Below are 19,282 nucleotides of genomic sequence, written 5' to 3'. Positions count from 1 at the left end.
CCTCATTCTCTTAATAACTGCATAATATCTTGTAGCATGAATCTTCACCAATTTATGCAATGATTTCTGTCTTTATAGTGAGGTTGTTTTCTTGTTCTGTGACAGCATTGGATATTTCCAGTCTTTACAATCTTTGTTATGAGGAAAAATACCTTGTTGCTTTAATTAGCATTTCCTATCAACAGCAAGTCCAAGCTAACTACTTCTGCTCCTTGGCCATTTTGAATTTTCTTGTCTATAAATTGATTGTGCAAATATTTGTTTATATTTCTATGTAGGCAATTTAATTTTTGTCAGTGGGTAGAAATAGTTTGTATATTAGAGATTAGTCACAACGTATCCTGTCTTTTAAATTTATTTATATTTTCTTCCACCGTCAAAGAATTTTAAAGTTTAATGTCAAAATTTTCAACTTTTTCTTTTTTGTTTCTGTATTTTACTTAGAAATCTCTTCTGATCCAGATACCGTCAAGATTTTTTTTTTTTTGGAAAGTCTTTGAAATTTTGTTTTATCACATTTTTATATCTTTGATTCCTCTGGCATTTATATTTTTAGATGGTATGAGGTAGGGATCTGGCATTATTTTGTTACATGAGAAAACCAATTTTCCTTTCATCTTAATTATTTTCCATCTTTAAAGGACTTTCCTCATATGCATCTTCTAAGCTGGGTTACAGGCATATCTATATTATAGATCACAGGAAGAAGAAAAGGAAATTACCAAGGTAAAAGATTTTCTTTTAACTAAGTAAAGCCAATGTTGCACATACCACTTCTACTCACATTACAATGTCCAAACTTAATGACATGGCCATAAAGAACAATAAAATATGCTAGGAAAATAACCTTTAGCTAAGCAGCCATGTGCCAAGGAAGAGGTAAGATTAGATTCCAGTAAACTGTGAGAAGTCTCCACCAATATTTATTTCTCCCATGTTTAATAGTAGAAGCAAGCTTTATTTAAGAGAGCAATACCTTTACCTGAAATTTTTGAAAGCTCCCTTGCTGCTTGCTATGGTCATGTAACTGTATGTAGACTATACGTAGACATTGATAGGAGAGATTTCTGGGACAGATGCTTCAAATATGGGTAGGTGCCTTGGCACACCATTTTATCTGACCAGCCATGTGTACATTATCACTGGCATTCCAGCAAGCATCTTGGGAACATGAGAATATTGAGACTGAAATTCAAGCACTCAGGAACTATAACACATAAAATGACAACATTTGTTAAAACAGTTTCATGAGCTTGAGGTAGGCAAAAACTGCAATTTATAAATGAAAATATTGATTATTGGACCATATTAAAATTAAGAACTTCTGTTCATCCAAAGACAGTGTTAAGAGTAAAAAGTAACTAATATTCAAAATATGTAAGAAACTCAATTCAATAGCAAAGAAACAAATAACCCAGTTAAAAAATGGGCAAGAGACTTGAATAGACATTTCTCAAAAGAAGACATAAAATGGCCAACAAATATATGAAAACATGCTCAACTTCATTAATCACTAGAGAAATGCAATTTAAAACCATAATGAGGTATGACTTCATACTTGTTAGAACGAATGGCTACCATAAAAAAGATGAAAGATAGTAAGTGTCAACAAAGACGTGGAGGAAAGGGAATCCTGGTACACTGTGTGTGAGAATGTAAATTAATGCAGCCAATTTGGAAAACAGCATGAGCATTCTAAAAATCTAGCAATAGAATTACCATGTGATTCAGCAATCCCACTTCTGGGTATACAGTCAAAGGCTGAACGAAAGTAGGATGTCAAAGACATATCTGCAGTTCCATGTTCTCTGCAGCATTATTCACAGTAGCCAAGATATGGAAGCAATCTAAATATCCATCAATAGATGAATATATAAAGATGATATTTTATATATATATATATATATATATATGAATACTATTCAGCCTTATAAAGAAGAAATTTTGTCATTGGCAAGCACGTATCAACCTAGAGAACATTACGATATGTGAAATAATCCAGGCACATTGAGACAAATAGTTCATGATCTTATTTTCACGGGGAATCTAAAAAAGTCAAATTCATAGAAGCAGAGAGTAAAATGGTGGTCATCAAAGACTAGGAGTGAGGATGGGGAAAGGAGAGAAGTTGGTTAAAGAGTACAAAGTTTCTTACACCAGAGGAATAAATTTTAGTGATCTATTACACAGCATGGTGACTAGAGTTAATAATAATGCATCATATATTTCAAAATTGCTCGAAGAGTAGATTTTATATGTTCTTCACATACACAAAAAATAGTAAGCTGGTGAAGTGATGGATGTATTAATTAGCTTGATTTAATCATTTCACAATGTATTAATATGTAAACATTATATTGTATAGCTATCTATCATCTATATATTATTGCCGTTTGCCAAGTAAACAAAATAAATAAATAAGTAAAATGTTTTTAAAAAGAATAAAAAATAAAATGTTTTCTGTGCTTACTTGTAAGATTTTCAGTTTATGATTGGTTCTCAGCAATTTGAGTATCATGGGTTATCCTTGTCAACAAACGTGAAAAATTATTCAACCATGATTTCTTCAAAGTTTATTGGTTTTTGTCCTAGATACGGTTCAAACGTTCCTACTTCTTCACATGAGTAGAAATTTTGTATTATATGCTGGATTTTAGCTGTTACTTTCTCGAGTATCTGGATTTTGTTGACTCCTTGACAGGGTTTTGAGCTCTGTTCTGCAATGCAGGCCATTTACTTGAGAATGAGTTTAATTCTTCCAAGTCATCTTTATAAAATTTCTTTGGGAAAGTCTAAAGTGGCGTTCCCCTCCTTAATGCTAAACTAGCCATCTTCCTAAGTTATGGCCTTTCTCAGGCCTCTATTGTGTACTCTGGCTGTTCAGTACATTCTCCGTGCTCAGGGTGCTCAGGACTCAAATGATCCTGATCCTTGCACTAGCCCTGGAAGTTGTTCATCTCGCAGCACACTGACAGTCATTCTTTCCCTGGTAATAGTTCTTTCCCGGGCGTGTGCAGCTATAATCCTGTGCATGACAGGTTCAGTGTCTGGCCTACTATGCAGATTTCTGGATCTTCTTTTCAACACCACTCTCTTCTTCCAGGAAAATTCTGGAAATCTCAGGGTCCTTGAATTATGGCCTCTTTCTCTTCACCTCATTGAGACTGCTGTGCTCTGTCTGGGCTACCTATCCTCATACCAATATGCAGAACGAGTGTCTGTGCAGAAATCCAGGGTGTTTATGGGTCTCACTGTATTTATTTCCCTTCTCTCGGGGATCACAGTTTTGGAATACCTATTGAAAATGTCTACAAACAGTCATAATAAATTTTATTTTGTTTTTAACCATGAGAGTATAGTTAGGTGCCAATGATTTCATCATGGCTGGAAATTCTCATGTTTCACTGGCAAGAGCCCCTCTCCACATGAAGTGTACCCTTTCCTGAGATCAAGAAATCTTCATTCAACGTGTGAAAAAATTCAGGGTTCTAATGAGATTTTCAAAAGAAGGCCAGTGGTACATGGAGTCAGGGAGATTCCTGTTGGTGAGGAGGTCATTATATTTTTCATCACAGATAATCCTACTTTTATTCTCTGGTTACTTTTAAGGTTTCTGTCTTTTCTCTTTCACTATGATGTAGCCATTGAGGAAGTATTTTTATCCTGCTTAGGATTCATTATTTCCCTCTCATCTGGAAATTGATGTATTTCATTAATTATTGAAAATTTCCTATTATTAAATAAGTAAATATTGCCTCATTATTCTCTTTGTTTTCTTCCTTTGGAAAACTTAGATGTGAATTAGACTTTTTCCTTCTGTCGGTGCCACTGTCTTTCATATTTCTCTTATTTTAGGCTACATTTTGTGTGAATTCTCAGATCTGCCCTCTGTTTATCTAATTGTCACTTCAGTTGTGAGTAATTAGATGTTTAAGCTGCCCAACAAGTTTATAACTTCAACACATCACATTTTTCATTTCTAGAAATATTATTTGGTTCTTTTCAAACATTGCCAGTTCTCCCACTCCTGCCATTATTCTCTCTTTCCTGGTGCAATTTATCAGTTGGTTTGATCTGGGCTGTAATTAATAAAGGCCCAAGTGCAAATTATTTAAACTATAAGAAGTTTACGCCACACAATAAAAATTTCAAAGACAGGGTAGCTCCAGAGTAGTGAAATTCAGTGGATCAGTAATATCATCAAATATCACGGTCTTTCCGTCTTTCTGTTCTCCATCCTTAACGTTTGGCTGTGCTTTGGGCCTTTCCCCTCACGGCTCACAAGATAGCTGCAGCAGCTGCAAGCACCTCATCCTTACATAGATTGCCTAGTGGCAGAAAGAGGTATCACTTCAAATGTCCCTCTTTATGAACCAAGAAGACTTTTCCAAAAACTTCACAGCAGATTTTTCCTCATGTTTTGTTGACCAGAATTCTGCCACACATCCTTCTTAAATTATAAGGAGATGGAATTACCATGACTGATATATATATAAAAGTAATCATGATCTGTCTCCTCTGACTGGGCAGGAACCCAGGCTCCCCTGAAGCTCTGGCTGCTTTAAAATCTAAACAAAAGTATAATAACATCTGTGATATGCCAGAAATTGGGCAAAATAGCTGTTTGGTAAACAATTAGTAGTATCTATTATAGCATGTATTCTTTTAGAAAAATTTAACTATATAAATATTCATAAAAACTTCTTTTAAAGAATTGTTCAGATTATTTTATTACTTACATTCTTAGGGTCATAATCCTCCTACACTATCTGTTGAGTGTCTCAGAGTTATCATTTCCCCATGAGGCATGTAATTTTCTTATAATGAGCAAATCTTCATTAGCAATTGTTTTCCCTGGTGGGAATTTTACAAACACAGATCCATAAAAGTAGGCTGTGGTTTTATTTTGTTTGTTAAAATGTTTACTTCAGCTGAGGTTTCACTAATCCAAAACCTGTTGTTTTGTTTATTTATTTTGAGATGGAGTTTTGCTCTTGTGACCCAGGCTGGAGTGCAATGACACAATCTTGGCTCACTGCAACCTCTGCCTCCCAGGTTTAAATGATTCTCCTGCCTTAGCTTCCTGAGTAGCTGGGACTACAGGTGTGCACCACCACGTCCAGCTAATTTTGTATTTTTAGTAGAGGTGGGGTTTCACCATGTTGGCCAGGCTGGTCTCGAGCTCCTCACCTCAGGTGACCTCCCCCCCCCCACCTTGGCCTCCCAAAGTGCTGGGACTACAGGCATGAGCCACCACGCCTGGTCTGAAACCCATTTTTATATTAATATTTCAACGTGAGGAATGCCATACTAAATGTGTAATATACATTTTTATTTTACCCTGTGCATGGTCCAAATGTGGGGCTTTGATTTCTGACAGAAGACATGTTTAATTCCTACTTGGAGGCTCATAGAGTCAAGTGCTCTATTGGTTGCCCAGAACCAGGTATATAGGTTTTTTCAGTTCTTCTTTTCCAGAAGAGGCAGCCCTTCCAGGATCCTGGTTTTATCTAGAATTTATCTTTCTCAATGAGGCTTTTATCTTGCCCAACTCTAGGGAACAGAATTCCCACGGGAGTTGTACTATGGTGGCCATTCACATCATTCTGTAGCTCCTCTAGGCTGGTGGGTGATAGTAGCCTCTAGAGACTATATTCCATCTGAGCTCTCTGAAGAATTTCCTCTTTGTTTTGAGCTGTTAAGTATTGACTTTTTTTTTTTTAACCATTATTTTATCCAGCAGTTCAATGTGCTTGTGGTTGAGGGAGAGGGGTCTATATCAGTTCAGTTTACCATATTAACACAATGTTTTTAAAGCTTTTTAAAAAACTTTACTTGATCCACTTAATATATTTTTCAGATAATTGTGGTTGTGGATATTTAGAAAAGCTACTTAGAGATAAAAATTTTGTCTGTTGATTTTGTATCCTGTGTATCTTGTGGAACAAATAAAAGTTCAATTTTTTTGGGGGGGGTGGTTGTACATGCAATCATAGTGCCTGCAAATAATAGTTTGGGCTCCTATTTTCCAACATGTATACCTCACACCAGTTTTCTTTCCTGTTTTATTTGTCTATGATTTGCTACAATGAATAGTAGTGGTGTTAGCGATCAACATTTACTACATTTACTACCTTTACTACAACTATTACAACCTTTACTAGAGGTGATTCTAAGCTGCTTTTAAAAAATTGATTGTGATAGTAGGAGATGCACTGCCCAACCCCTTTCAAGGAAGGCTTGGTGCCACAATTCCTTTGGGGTATTTGTCAGCTACAGGGAGCTGCCTCAGCCAACAGCACACCCTTCCTGCAGTGTCGGGCATCCGATTATTGATCGAGGCGGGGTATAAAAGCCAGATCTTATAGGTTCAACGCAGAACATTGCTGATGGGCTTTCTCTCTCTCAGCCAAATCCTACCGCCTCCTCCCTTCCACAGGGAGTGAATTCTAATAAATATCTTGCAAATTGAATGCTGTCTCAGCATCTGCTTTCAGAGAATGCAGCCTGAGGTTTTCTTTTCCTCCAGGTTGTTTAGAGCTTACAAAACAAAAAAAGAATTGCACTGAATTTTAGCAGATGTTTACTTAGTAACTGGTGGATAATCATCAATTTCACTTCTATTGATCTAAAATGTAATAAATTATATTGCTAGATTTCCATTCTTAAATTCAAGGTGGAAAATCTACTTATTTAATTCGAAGTATTTTAAAAAATATTCTGCTGTATTCTAGTTGCTAAAAGGTTATTAAGAATTCTTGCCTCTCTGGTCATAAATCATACTATTCTGTAATTTGTTAATTTTAATTCTATTGTCTTTATCAGTTTTGGTAGCAGGGTTATGCCAGCCTTGCAGGATAATTTGGGGGAACCTTGTATTTTTAATAATGTTCTGAGAGAGTTTACAAACATAGGGATTACTTGGTTCCTGAAAGTTTGTTTGCAGTCAGTTATAAAACCGTTTATGTCTGGGGCCTTTTATTAGAAAGAGGATGAAGGTTTGAATATCTTGAAGTTTTTTGTTTTTGTTTCCGTTTGAGACAGAGTTTTGATCTTGTTGCCCAGGCTGTAGTGCAGTGGCATGACCTTGGCTCACTGCAACCTCCCTTCCCAGGTTCAAGTGATTCTCCTGCCTCAGCCTCTGGAGTAGCTGGGACTACAGGCATGTGCCACCACGCCTGGCTAATTTTTTGTATTTTTAGTAGAGACGGGGTTTTGCCATGTTGGCCAGGCTGGTCTCAAACTCCTGACCTCAGGTGATCCACTCACCTTGGCCTCCGAAAGTGCTGGAATTACAGAGTGAGTCACTGCGCCAAGCCTGTCTTTAAATTTTATTTGTGGCCTTTCTTTTGTTTCATTTGGTGAGTAATATTTTTCTAGATAATCATCTGTTTCATCTAAATTTTCATATTTATTTTCATAAATTTTAACATTTTTTTAAAATTTTTAAGTGTCCTTGATTGTATTTATATTCTATTTTTCTTCCTAATGATTTTGTGTGTGTGTTCCTTCTTTTCTTTCTTGATAAATCATAATAAAGTCTGTCTAGTTAATTTTATTATACTCATCAAAGAACAAGCATTTGGTTTCCTTTTAAGAACTATTAATTTCCTTTTCATTTTGTTGATTTCTTCTAATATCTTTATTGATCACTTCCTTTGTCTTGTTTTGCTTTTGTTTTTTAATCATTACTATTTATTAATAAATTTGTTTCTATCTGTATCTTTGGCCATATCCTATTGACAGTACATGGGCTTCTGATAATCAATTATTTACAAATTAACTGGTAATTTAGCTTTTTAAAATCTGCAACCTACAATTTGCTTAGAAAGCTATTTTCAAATTCCAGTTGTATGTCTGACTTAAACATACACATATAAATATATTTTAATATTATGTTTTAAATTCTATTTGATCATTGTCAAAGAATGCAACAGTATATTTCCCTAGAACTTATTGAGGTTTTTAAATAGCCTACTGTTTGGTCCATAGTCATATATTTTTTAAGGCTATTCAAAAAACAAAAACATAATTTTCTGTTCATTGAGAACATAGTTAAGAATATAGCTATTAAATCATTCTTATTAATTGGATATTTTAATTTGCAATGCTTTATATTCTTATTTAAATTTTGAGTACTTGATACATCAATTTTTTTTTTTTTTTTTTTTTTTTTTTTGAGACTGAGTCTTGCTCTGTTGCCCAGGCTGGAGTGCAGTGGTGGGATCTCTGCTCACTGCAACCTCCACCTCCCAGGTTCAAGCAATTTTCCTGACTCAGCCTCCTGAGTAGCTGGGATTACAGGCACATACCACCATGCCTGGCTAATTTTTGTATTTTTAGTAGAGACAGGATTTCACCATGCTGGCCAGGCTGGTTTTGAACTCCTGACCTCAGGTGATCCACCTACCTTGGCCTCCCAAAGTGCTGGGATTATAAGATGAGCTGCTGCACCCAGCAGATCAATTCTGATACATATGTTACAGTTTGCCACAACTGCACATTTGTCCTGCCGTTTTCATTTTCTCTAAGCATTCCTAACAGTATTTCTTTTATGTATTTTTACTCTGTGTCACTTGTGGCATGAAGGCTTGTAACTCTTATTTTCTTGGAGGATCCTACCTTTTCTCAATAAACCCTTCTTAGTTTAATTTGATTCTTTACTTTTTAATTCTGATATGTTTAACTAAATATTGTAACACGTTCTGGTTTTTGTTAGCCTTTACCTAACATAACTTTGTCTTTCCTTTTATTTTAACCTTCTGTTTTATTTTGCTTTTAAAAAGATATATGTAACCCTTTTTGGAAGCCAGCATCTTTCAGTATGGGCATTTTATTCTTCCTGCTTATAGAATGCTGCATCCTCTTGACATCTGCACAAAGTGGCCTGGAAAAGCAGGGAAATTGAAAAGATAAGACGCAACAAATTGGCCTAAGTGAGAGTTTGTCTTTTCATGAGAAATTAGAGAAGTTTCAAGTGGCCCATTTGTCTGTATTTTAAAAGGGCTGCTGAGTCCATTTACAATTTAGAAAATTGCCCTGCGACAAAGACATCCTAGAAAGAGACCTAATCTAAGGAGCTTTTCAAGAGCTGTGCTCAGCTGGTACGCATCATGCTGTGGGGAGAAGCCTGGGCAGCCGCCTAACTTCCCTCCTTTCCTCCTCGAAGACCAGAAACCAGAAGTGAGAATAAGAAGATTTTAAAAAATGTAAACAAAATGTGGGGAGAGCCTGAAGACAAAGTAAGAACAGAAAGGAGATCAAGGGAAGAAGAGGATTAGAAAAAGAAAAGAAAAGAAAGGAAGGAAAAGAAAGAAAGAAAGAAGAGAGAAAGAAAAGAGAGAGAGAAAGAGAGAAAGAGGGAGAGAGAGAGAAAGAAAGAAACTAATTGTGTATATGGTGAAAGGTAAGGGTGTAGTTTCATTCTTCCGCATATGGCTAGCCAGTTATCTCAACACCATTTATTGAAAGAGAGAAAGAAAGAAAAGAAAGAGAAGAAAAGAAAAAAGAAGAGAAAGCAAGCCAGCCAGCCAGGCACAGTGGCTCATGCTTGTAACAGCACTTTGGGAAGCCAAGGTGGGCAGATCACCTGAGGTCAGGAGTTCGAGACTAGCCTGGCTAACATGGTGAATCCTTCTCTCTACAAAAAATACAAAAATTAGCTGGGTGTGGGATGTGGGCCTGTAAATACCAGTCCTCCGTCTTAGGGCTCTGCCAAGCTTCCTAAAGCCATATTGTCGTTCTGGAAGTCTCTGAGAGAAAATAGTAAAATAGGCCAGTTTGTTAAAATCACTCATTTTTCCCTCATACTTTTTGTATGCGTGGTCCCATGTTCTCAGTTTAAGATTGACAAAGGGTGGCCAGGAGTAAGTCAGAAGGACTCTGGGCTTGGGCTTGGCCTCTTTGTTTTGTTTGTACACTGGCAAAAAATTGCTGCTGAGTACAGATTCAATTACCTTTGCATGGCTGAGTACTTTTTTGTGATCCTGGATGACTGAGGCCTATTTATTTTGGGAGGTGTATTGATATTCATTTCCATTAGAAAGTAGCAGAAAGAAGCTAGATCAATTTTGTTTCACAGAAGGGGAGCAATAAATATTTCTAAAAAATATTTAGGACGTAAGATCAGTGATAAGCAGGAACATGTTGAGGAATATTGCATATTCGGTCTCAGGACCTTTGGAAGTGATTAATGCCCAAGAAATCGGAAAAGCTGCTTTTGTGGTAAGGAAATGGCAATTTGAAAGTAATCTAAGTCTCAGTGATGGTACTGTGAGCCTACCAAGGGTCTACTGTCTAAGTACAAAGGAAAGGAGAGATGAAAAAAATATAGAAGGAGAAGAACCCACTTGAGAAAAAAGAGAGCCTATTCTGCTGAAGAATAACTGGACAAAGATCTTACATTATGCAGCACACATTTTTATTGAGAGTTGTTTAAATTACCAATAGGTTTCCAAGTGGAAGATCAGTTACAAACTGAGTCACATAAAACAAGAAACCTAAAAGAATGTGGCATACCCAATTTGTAGCAGATGGGCTTATTATTTCATTCTGAGTTTTAAATTTTATACGGCCACTCTACTAAGCTAGAGAAGCTGCTAGCTTCAATGTGATTTTGTTTTTGAGCATTTCTTCAACACTCTTGACAGCATGGTGATTAAAATAAATGTACCTAAAAAAAGACAAAGTTCTCATGAATCCTAGACCAAAGGAACTTATGCAAACTTCAAACCAAAAGGCAGATGGACATATGACTCATGGCAATTCATGTGATTTATATGGACAATGACTGCCCAGTCTCTGGCCACGTTCCTCGAATAGGCTGAGTGTATTAGCCTGTTCTTATGCTGCTGATGAAGACCTACCAAAGACGGAGTAATTGATAAAGAAAAAGCGGTTTAATGGACTCACAGTTCCACGTGGCTGAGGAGGCCTCACAATCATGGCAGAAGGCAAATGCACGTCTTTTATGGTAGCAGACAAGAATGAGAGCCAAGTGAAAGCGGAAACCCTTTATAAAACCATCAGATCTCATGAGATTTGCTCACTACCATGAGAACAGCATGGGGGAAACTGCCCCCATGATTCAATTATCTCCCACTGGGTCCCTCCCACAAGTGGGAATTACAATTCAAGATGAGAACTGAGTGGGGACATAGCCAAACCATATCACTGAGGTTGCAGTAGTTAATCTCTGAGATTCAGTTGCATGGAAGTTGATACACCTCTCTCTGTGCCAAATATAAATCTATTCAATTAAATTGACACAGCAATCCCACTTTGAGTAATCTATTTGATGGAAGTAAAAGCATTAAGATTTAAGTCCAAAAGTGTTTACTGAAGCAAAGTTTATAACAGTAACAAGGCTAGAAATAACCAATGGCCATCATTAGGAATGGTCAAACAAATGGTGGTACTTCTATTCTGTGGAATACTCTGTAGCTATTTCGAGAGTTAGATCCTTGCTTATCGATGGCAGTGCTGTGCATTTTACAGTTTTATAAGACAAGAACCATTATTTCCCCATTTTACTTTATAGATAAGAAAACTGAGTACAAAGATGGTTAAATAATTTGCCAAAGATACCAGAGCTAGTAAACAAGGAGCCAGAATTTAAGCCTAATCAGTTGGACTCTAGAACCTGTTCTTTTTAGCTAGCTTACAAGTTTCAGAGAAATAGAAAGTAATCTAACATGTGAATAACAATAAACAACCCCCCAAACCATACAATGTGTTTGTGTACATTTGTATGACTGTGAAGAAAGGTGTGGAGGGATGCAACCAGGTTATTAACATGGATTACCTTGGGGAGGTAGGTGTGGGTGGGGACGGATGGAGTGGGAGAGCTTATTAACTCTTGAAACATCTTTGCATTGTTCTCCAGGTTATAGACAGCACATGTCTAATAGCTATATCTCTAGTCCAACTGATAAGGTTCTTTGTGCATCCACAATATATTCCAGAATTCATTCATCCATTCCCAAAATTAAAGTATCTGCAGCAAGGAAAGCACTAGGTCAGGCATAGGGATAGAATTAAGATATCTAGAAGAGCTTCACCCACAAGTGGAGATGGACAATAATGTGTGTGATAAGTGTTAGGACAGCAGTTTAAAAATGGGGGCATACAGTTAACACAGGCAGGATGGAAGTGTGGGGATAGCAACATTCTGAAACATCTTCCCAAAAAGTAGCACTGGACAGCCTTAGTTTTGCAAGCATCTATCATCTTGACTTGACTCATATTACCTCTTTTTCTTTCACGATGTCTTATTTCATTTATTTTCAGTTTAGTTTCTGGTTTAGACAGGCAACAAGATAGAGTCTGAGCTTTGGGATCAAAAAGGCCTGCCTTTGAAATCCTCATCTGTAATTTACTACTTGTGAAGAACTCGGAACAAGGTGTGCTTATTTTCTCAACATTTCCTATCCTTGATCTGTTAAAGGCTGATTATAACTAATTTTAGGCTAGGGTGAGTGTCCTGGGTTTTACTGCATTAAAAACCTTTAAGAATTTACAGGCTGCTGGGCGCGGTGGCTCAAGCTTGTAATCCCAGCACTTTGGGAGGCCGAGGCGGGTGGATCACGAGGTCAAGAGATCGAGACCATCCTGGTCAACATGGTGAAACCCCGTCTCTACTAAAAATACAAAAAAATTAGCTGGGCATGGTGGCATGTGCCTGTAATCCCAGCTACTCAGGAGGCTGAGGCAGGAGAATTGCCTGAACCCAGGAGGCGGAGGTTGCGGTGAGCCGAGATGGCGCCACTGCACTCCAGCCTGGGTAACAAGAGCAAAACTCCGTCTCAAAAAAAAGAGTATTGACTCTTAAATATAAACAGAAAAAAATAATCCTCACCTACCCTGTCATTGAGCAAGGGCCAACAAACAATGACCAATGGGCCAAATCCAGCCTACCACTTGCTTTTGTAAATAAAGTTTTATTTACAATAGCACCTATCTGTTTATGTGTTATCTGTGGCTGCTTGTATGTTACAATGGTAGAGGTGAATCATTGTGACCAAAACCTATGGCCCAGAAAGCCAAAAATACATACAGCAACCCTTTACTAATCCTGTATAATAAATGTTTGTAGACTTCTGACATAGAATATTAAAATCTGAACAGTTTACATCCATATTTCTTATCATTTCTTTTTTATTTTCCTATTACTTTTGCCTTTATTTTTTCTTTTCTTTTTATTCATCTATTACTGTGTGCCCAAGGCTTCAGTATAGCTTAGGGGACAAGAAGAAATTTCACCCTAAGATCCAAAAAAGAATTTTGATACCACTCCTATTTTAACAGATATAGTTACCATAAGTGGGGAAGGAGGGAACAGAGAAGGAAAAATCGGGGATGATTTAATCAAATACGGTGTTGCCATTCAACAATTGGCTTGACTGCCCTTTTTGCAACAGGGACTGACAGTGTCATATTTATATCACATTTGGCTGCCACTTGGCCAAAGGAGCCTCAGCTGGGTACCAATTAGAGTTCTTTCTTTTTTTTTTAAACAGAGTCTTGCTCTGTTGCCCAGGCTGGAGTGCAGTGGTGTGATCTTGGCTCACCGCAACCTTCACCTCCTGGGTTCAAGCGATTCTCCTGCCTTAGCCTCCCAAGTAGCTGGGACCACAGGCATGTGCCATCATGCCCGGCTAATTTTTTTTTTTTTCTAGTTTTAGTAGAGACAGGGTTTCATTGTGTTAGCCAGGATGGTCTTGATCTCCTGACTTGTGATCAGCCCACCTCAACCTCCCAAAGTGCTGGGATTACAGGCATGAGCCACCATGCTCGGCAAATTAGAGTTCTTAGTCGCAAACAACAGAAACAAATTTTGGGCAACTGAATCAGAAACTAATGTACTAAATTATATTTGGAAGCTTTCTTCATATCCAGGAAAGCTGAAGAACCAGGTCTAGCAGCTACATAGCAAGAAACATCCAAAGCCCACAAAAGTGGTCCCACAGAGTCCACAGTACCTCAAGAGTCCACACTGCCTCCACTACTGAATAAGAAACTTAGCAAGTACTAATTTCATCACCCCTGTGGACCTTGGATCTGGCTAAAGAAAACATCACTACTGCCTCTGGAAGGTGGAGTTTCCTAGGATCAATCCTGATAATTTGACTATGTAGTCGCTAATTCCCTGACTCTTTGTGTTGCTGATCACTGAGTCAAAGTCTGCCTCCAAGCACCTGATTGCTGAGCTGTAGGTCACATGCGTGTGTCCTAGTTGTAAGTGAGCAAGGGAAGGTGAGAATCTGGCTTCCAGAGTTGGAAGTATCTGTTCCCAACCCAGATGATCCTGAAGTTTTGAATTTTCCTTACCTTCTTAGTGTTTTCATGTTCAGATTTTAGCAAGAGCTTTGAAAAATGATTCAACTGCTTACTTTTTTTATTCATCCTTAGCAATATTTACTAAGGGTAGGCTGCATGAAAGCAATAACCTGTACTTTGCTTGTGGCCATATATCTGGTCTGTGACTGAGCACAGGCTCGCCTCATCAACCACCACATATTAATGGAACATATATTGGCTATGTTACTTTGCTATTTCTCAACTCTCTTTAAAAAGCTTCACTATTAAATGAAAAAGAGAACAAGGATGTGAGATCGAGAAAAGGGGCTTTTTATTGTGTTTTTTAAATTTTTTATTTATTTGTTAAACAGTAGGAGGAAATATGAGCATGTTTGCTTCCCACTGTGCATAGAGAGAAAAGCTGATGATACATGGATAAAGGACAAGCTATGGATGGAGGCAAAGTGTTCATGATATTATGATGGCACTATAGCCCAGGAACAAGGAATAACCATGTTATAGCTTGACATTCATCACTCTTCCCTACAGAATTCTCAGTGGAGATGTACTAGTCTGTTTTCACACTGCTGATAAAGGCATACCCGAGACTGGGTAATTTATAAACAAAAAAAAAAAGGTTTTTTAATGGACTCACAGTTCAATGTGGCTGGGGAGGCCTCTCAATCATGACAGAAAGCAAAAGGTACATCTCAATGGTGGAAGGCAAGAGAGAATAAGAACCAAGCAAAGGGGGTTTCAACTTATAAATCCATCAGATCTCATGAGACTCACTGACTACCACGAGAACAGTATGGGAGAAACCACCCCCATGATTCAATCATCTCCCACCAGGTCCCTCCCACAACACGGAATTATGGAAGTTTCAATTCAAGATAAGATTTGGGATACATATCAAGAAGGAACCAAATATGAAGAGTAACCAGCAAAAGGGAAACCTATTATTCCTTCTTAAACCATTAGGCAGGATTTTGGAGCCAAAATCCCCCTGGAAACTAGAGGAGAAGAGAATAATTGGCCTGTCTCTGGGAAGTAGATTCAACTTTGTTCTGAGGCAGGAAAGCAAGAGAATAGTTTCTTTGTGGATGCCGACTTTTAGAATGCAGTACTTCTTCTACCCACAGGTAAAAAAAAATACTTGATGACAGGTGGGCACAATGGCTCAGGCCTGTAATCCCAGCACTTTGGGAGGTCACGGCGGGCAGATTACTTTAGTTCAGGAGACCAAGACCAGCCTGGCCAACATGATGAAACCCCATCTTTACTAAAAATACAAAAATTAGCTGGGCATTATGGTGCACGCCTCTAATCCCAGCTACTTGGGAGGCTGCGGAGGCTAAGAGAATCAGGAGAATCACTTGAACCCAGGAGGCAGAGGTTGCAGTGAGCCAAGATCACAGCACTGCACTCCAGTCTCCAGCCTGGGTGACAGAACGAGACTCTGGCTCAAAAATAAAAATAAAAACAACAACAAAACAACAACAACAACAAACACTTGATGAAAGCCCAGTAGGTCTTACCATGTTGACTAAAATCTCTATTCTTGGCTAGGCACAGTGGCTCACGTCTGTAGTCCTAGCTATGCAGGAAGCTGAAGTAGGAGGATCCCTTGAGCCTGGGAGGTTTAGCCTGCAGTGAGCTCTTATGGTGTCACTGCATTCCAGCCTGGGTGACAGAGCAAGACCCTGCCTCTCTCTCTCTCTCTCTCAAAGAAAAAAAAATTTAAAAAGAAAAAGAAGATGACAACCAGTAAAAAAGAAAAAAAAAAAAAACACACACCCTTTATCCTTCTGAGGGAATGTGACCAGGTTCCGGGGTGCAGGGGAGGCTCAGCTCCCCCCTAGGATGTGTTCTTCCAGGCTCCTAGTCCCTTACTCACCCAAGAATGGGAGAGAGGACCCTGCCGGGCCCAGTGCGCTCGTAAGTAAATATCAGACCCCAAAGAGTTTTGCAGAAAGTGATTTATTTAGGCAGAGAGAGAGAAAAAGGAAAAAGAAAAGCAACTTCCATGAGGTCATGGAAGAGGATCCAGATATGGAATTCGCCTAGATGTGGGAGACAGGGGCTTTTAACTTGGAAGAAATTCTCATCTCATTCAAAGTTTCCTGGCCTATGTAAGGAGTTCCTTTAAACTTCCGCTGGAGTGATTAGTCTTTGATTATTTTCCCATGTGCGTGAAAGTCAAACAAAGACCTCTAAGATCCCAGATGGAGAGATGGGTGGAGGTATGGTGCTGGGAAGTTCTTGCCTTTGAAACTATGCCCCCTTGTGGATCCAGGAAGAGAATACATTCCCTCAGGAACAGGTGGGGAGAGACAATTAAAGTGTCCCCTGTACTTTCATCTTCATTTCTGATTGCTTCTCATCCTCCAGGGATGCCAAACAAGGATTAAGGTCCATGGATGGTGGGCTGTCCTCCACTCATACAGGGATAGGATGAGGGTTCCTGGGACACTAAAATTAAGAACGTCCGAGGCAAACATGATCAGCTGGTCAGAGCCCAACAGTACCGTAAAGTAGCTGGGTTCCACCAGACGTTGAGAAATTTCCCCAATATTATACCTGGCTCCTGTCCACTAGATGGAATTATATTATATCATGTATTATCCCTTAGAACCTTCCTAGAATCTGTTTAACTATTGCCCCCAAAAGTCCCTGAAATGAGTCACAACAGTATATTAAGTTAACTTAAAGGTTGCAGATTACTTAAGGGAAAAAAATTCACTCCTATTTTCTATTTCCTATGCACAATCATGATGTTCAGATTAGCTCACTAGAGTTTATTCCACAAGCCTAAGTACTGTAATACAATAAATAATGCCCCAAACTTGAAAAAATATGAACTTTCTCCCATTTAACTTATTAAGCTGAGAAACAAAATCTATCTCCTTTGGTTGAAATTAAAATCTGAAAGAAATCATAGTCTGTTATTCTCACCATCCTCATTTCTTATTTTGTTTGCTCTCAGCTGGAGTTGCTAAACTCAGATGGAGTTTGAATTCCTTTTTCAGAAGCCGTGGCCTGCAACGTCTTCCATCAGGATGGGTGGAGCTCCCTCAAACACCTCTAAAATAGGATTAATCCAACCCCATTTGTCTCACCACTCTGGTTTTCTGACATTCATAAGGGTCAGCAGAACATGCAAGAACATCAGTGGGTTAGCCTATGCCCACAAAATAAAGCAAATGAGGAGTCATGACAGCAGTTTACTTCCAAGCAAAGTTATTTCTCTAGATCTCAGCAGATGGTATAATCCAGACTGCCTTGCTGTTGGCAGTCAAAGAATATAGCAGACACTCAATGTTTTCTTGGGAAAGGTGGGTAGACAAAGAAAACAAGAAAGAGAAAATAAAAACATGTTTCATATTCTGCCTGTCTTGACTGTATGACCAACACCTGTTTCATGAGACAATCACATTCCATTTTGAAGTTTGAAGCAAACCTGCATCCTGGAGGCACAGTGTTTGGGCACAGGCTTTTCAATTTCCTTTTCAGCTCTTGGACTTTTAACAATTACACTGAGTTTTTTCCTCAACACCAACCTGACTAATATATGGCTTTCCAATGATCTTTACATATTCATTGTACAAAACAAGATTATCCTCATGCCAACCCCCAGCTCCAGCCCATCACAGTTGACCTCACAGGCTGGGCTCACATTTAAGATTTGAGCTTATGAAATGGAACAAGTGAGAACCAGCACAAGGTCATAGGCTGGTGGAGACCATGATGGGGAGGGGCCGGGTGGTAAATTTGAGGACCTAGGGACAAGCCACGTGAATCCAAAGCTGAATTCCACGGTGATTTTCTTTTCCTTGCCTTCTCTTCAAAACAGCATACAGAGAGACTAGATTTTGAACTACCATTCTAGTGCACTAAGAATTTAAATTCCAAATATTTCACACATTAGTTTTCTCTAGTCCTTAGGAATGAAATGGCTTTTACAGATTAAAATACTGGCCCATCGTCCTGCCTGAGAACTACACTAAAGGGGAATAAAGCTGTGGGGAAAAATTCTTTAAAAATTACTCCACTTGCCAGACCTAAAACACTTATATATGGAAGCTCTGTTTTGAGACGAGCATTTTCTGACCCCAAAGTATCTCTTTTCCTAAAAACTAGTATTAATTCGAGTTACAATATCAGCCGTCACTGGTACACCAAGGACCTCATTCCTCCCTATGTGATGCTTTGCCCCCAATACTAGTTTTTATGTAGAGATCCGCATGACCCTCACTGGTAGTCAATATATATGGGCTTTGGGAAGGAGGGATTTTGTATGCTGTAATGACGGCATTACTGCCAAGAATCAAAGGGTCCTTCCCTGTTGTTCACTTCTCCTTCTTGTGGGATTGTAGACCAAATATATGCAAGAAGCAATAACCAAATAGAAAACAAAATAACTTCTTATTAACTACAAGAATCATATACAACCATAAACATACACTTGTGTGTTGTGCAAGTTTGAAGATATGCCACCCTACTTCAAAAACCCTCAGGGATTTCTGGAAGATCCAAGAAGGAATAGATTGATAACAAAACCCAGGGGAGATAAGCAACTCTCAACTTCCTAAGAGAAAAAAGTGAATATTACAAGACCCTTTGAATATTCCCAAGCTCAGAAATAGTTGGAGTTAAGAGAAAGAGTTACTCATCAGAAAATTGGTTGCAAGAAAGAGGCTCTAAACGCAACATACAGAACTAATCCTCATGGAAGCAGAGCCAATTCAAAGAATAGATGAATAATATAGCCATAACTTTAGATGAACTTAGGAAGAAATTTTATCAAGGAAAAGAAAGCTATTGTGAAAAATAGGCACTCAGGAATTTTGTAAATTAAAAACAATTCCTGAAACACAAAACTGTACTTGATGAAGGGCTTGAGGGACACCGCTGAAGACAGAATGAGTAAAGCGGAATGTCAGTCTACCTTATTTGTGCAGCATGTGTAAAAGAGAAAAAAATG

This window comes from Saimiri boliviensis, chromosome 2 (assembly GCF_048565385.1).
Source record: "Saimiri boliviensis isolate mSaiBol1 chromosome 2, mSaiBol1.pri, whole genome shotgun sequence".
Classification (NCBI taxonomy): Eukaryota; Metazoa; Chordata; class Mammalia; order Primates; family Cebidae; genus Saimiri; species Saimiri boliviensis.
The sequence above is the reverse complement of the archived record's forward strand: the minus strand, read 5'-3'. Positions refer to the sequence as shown.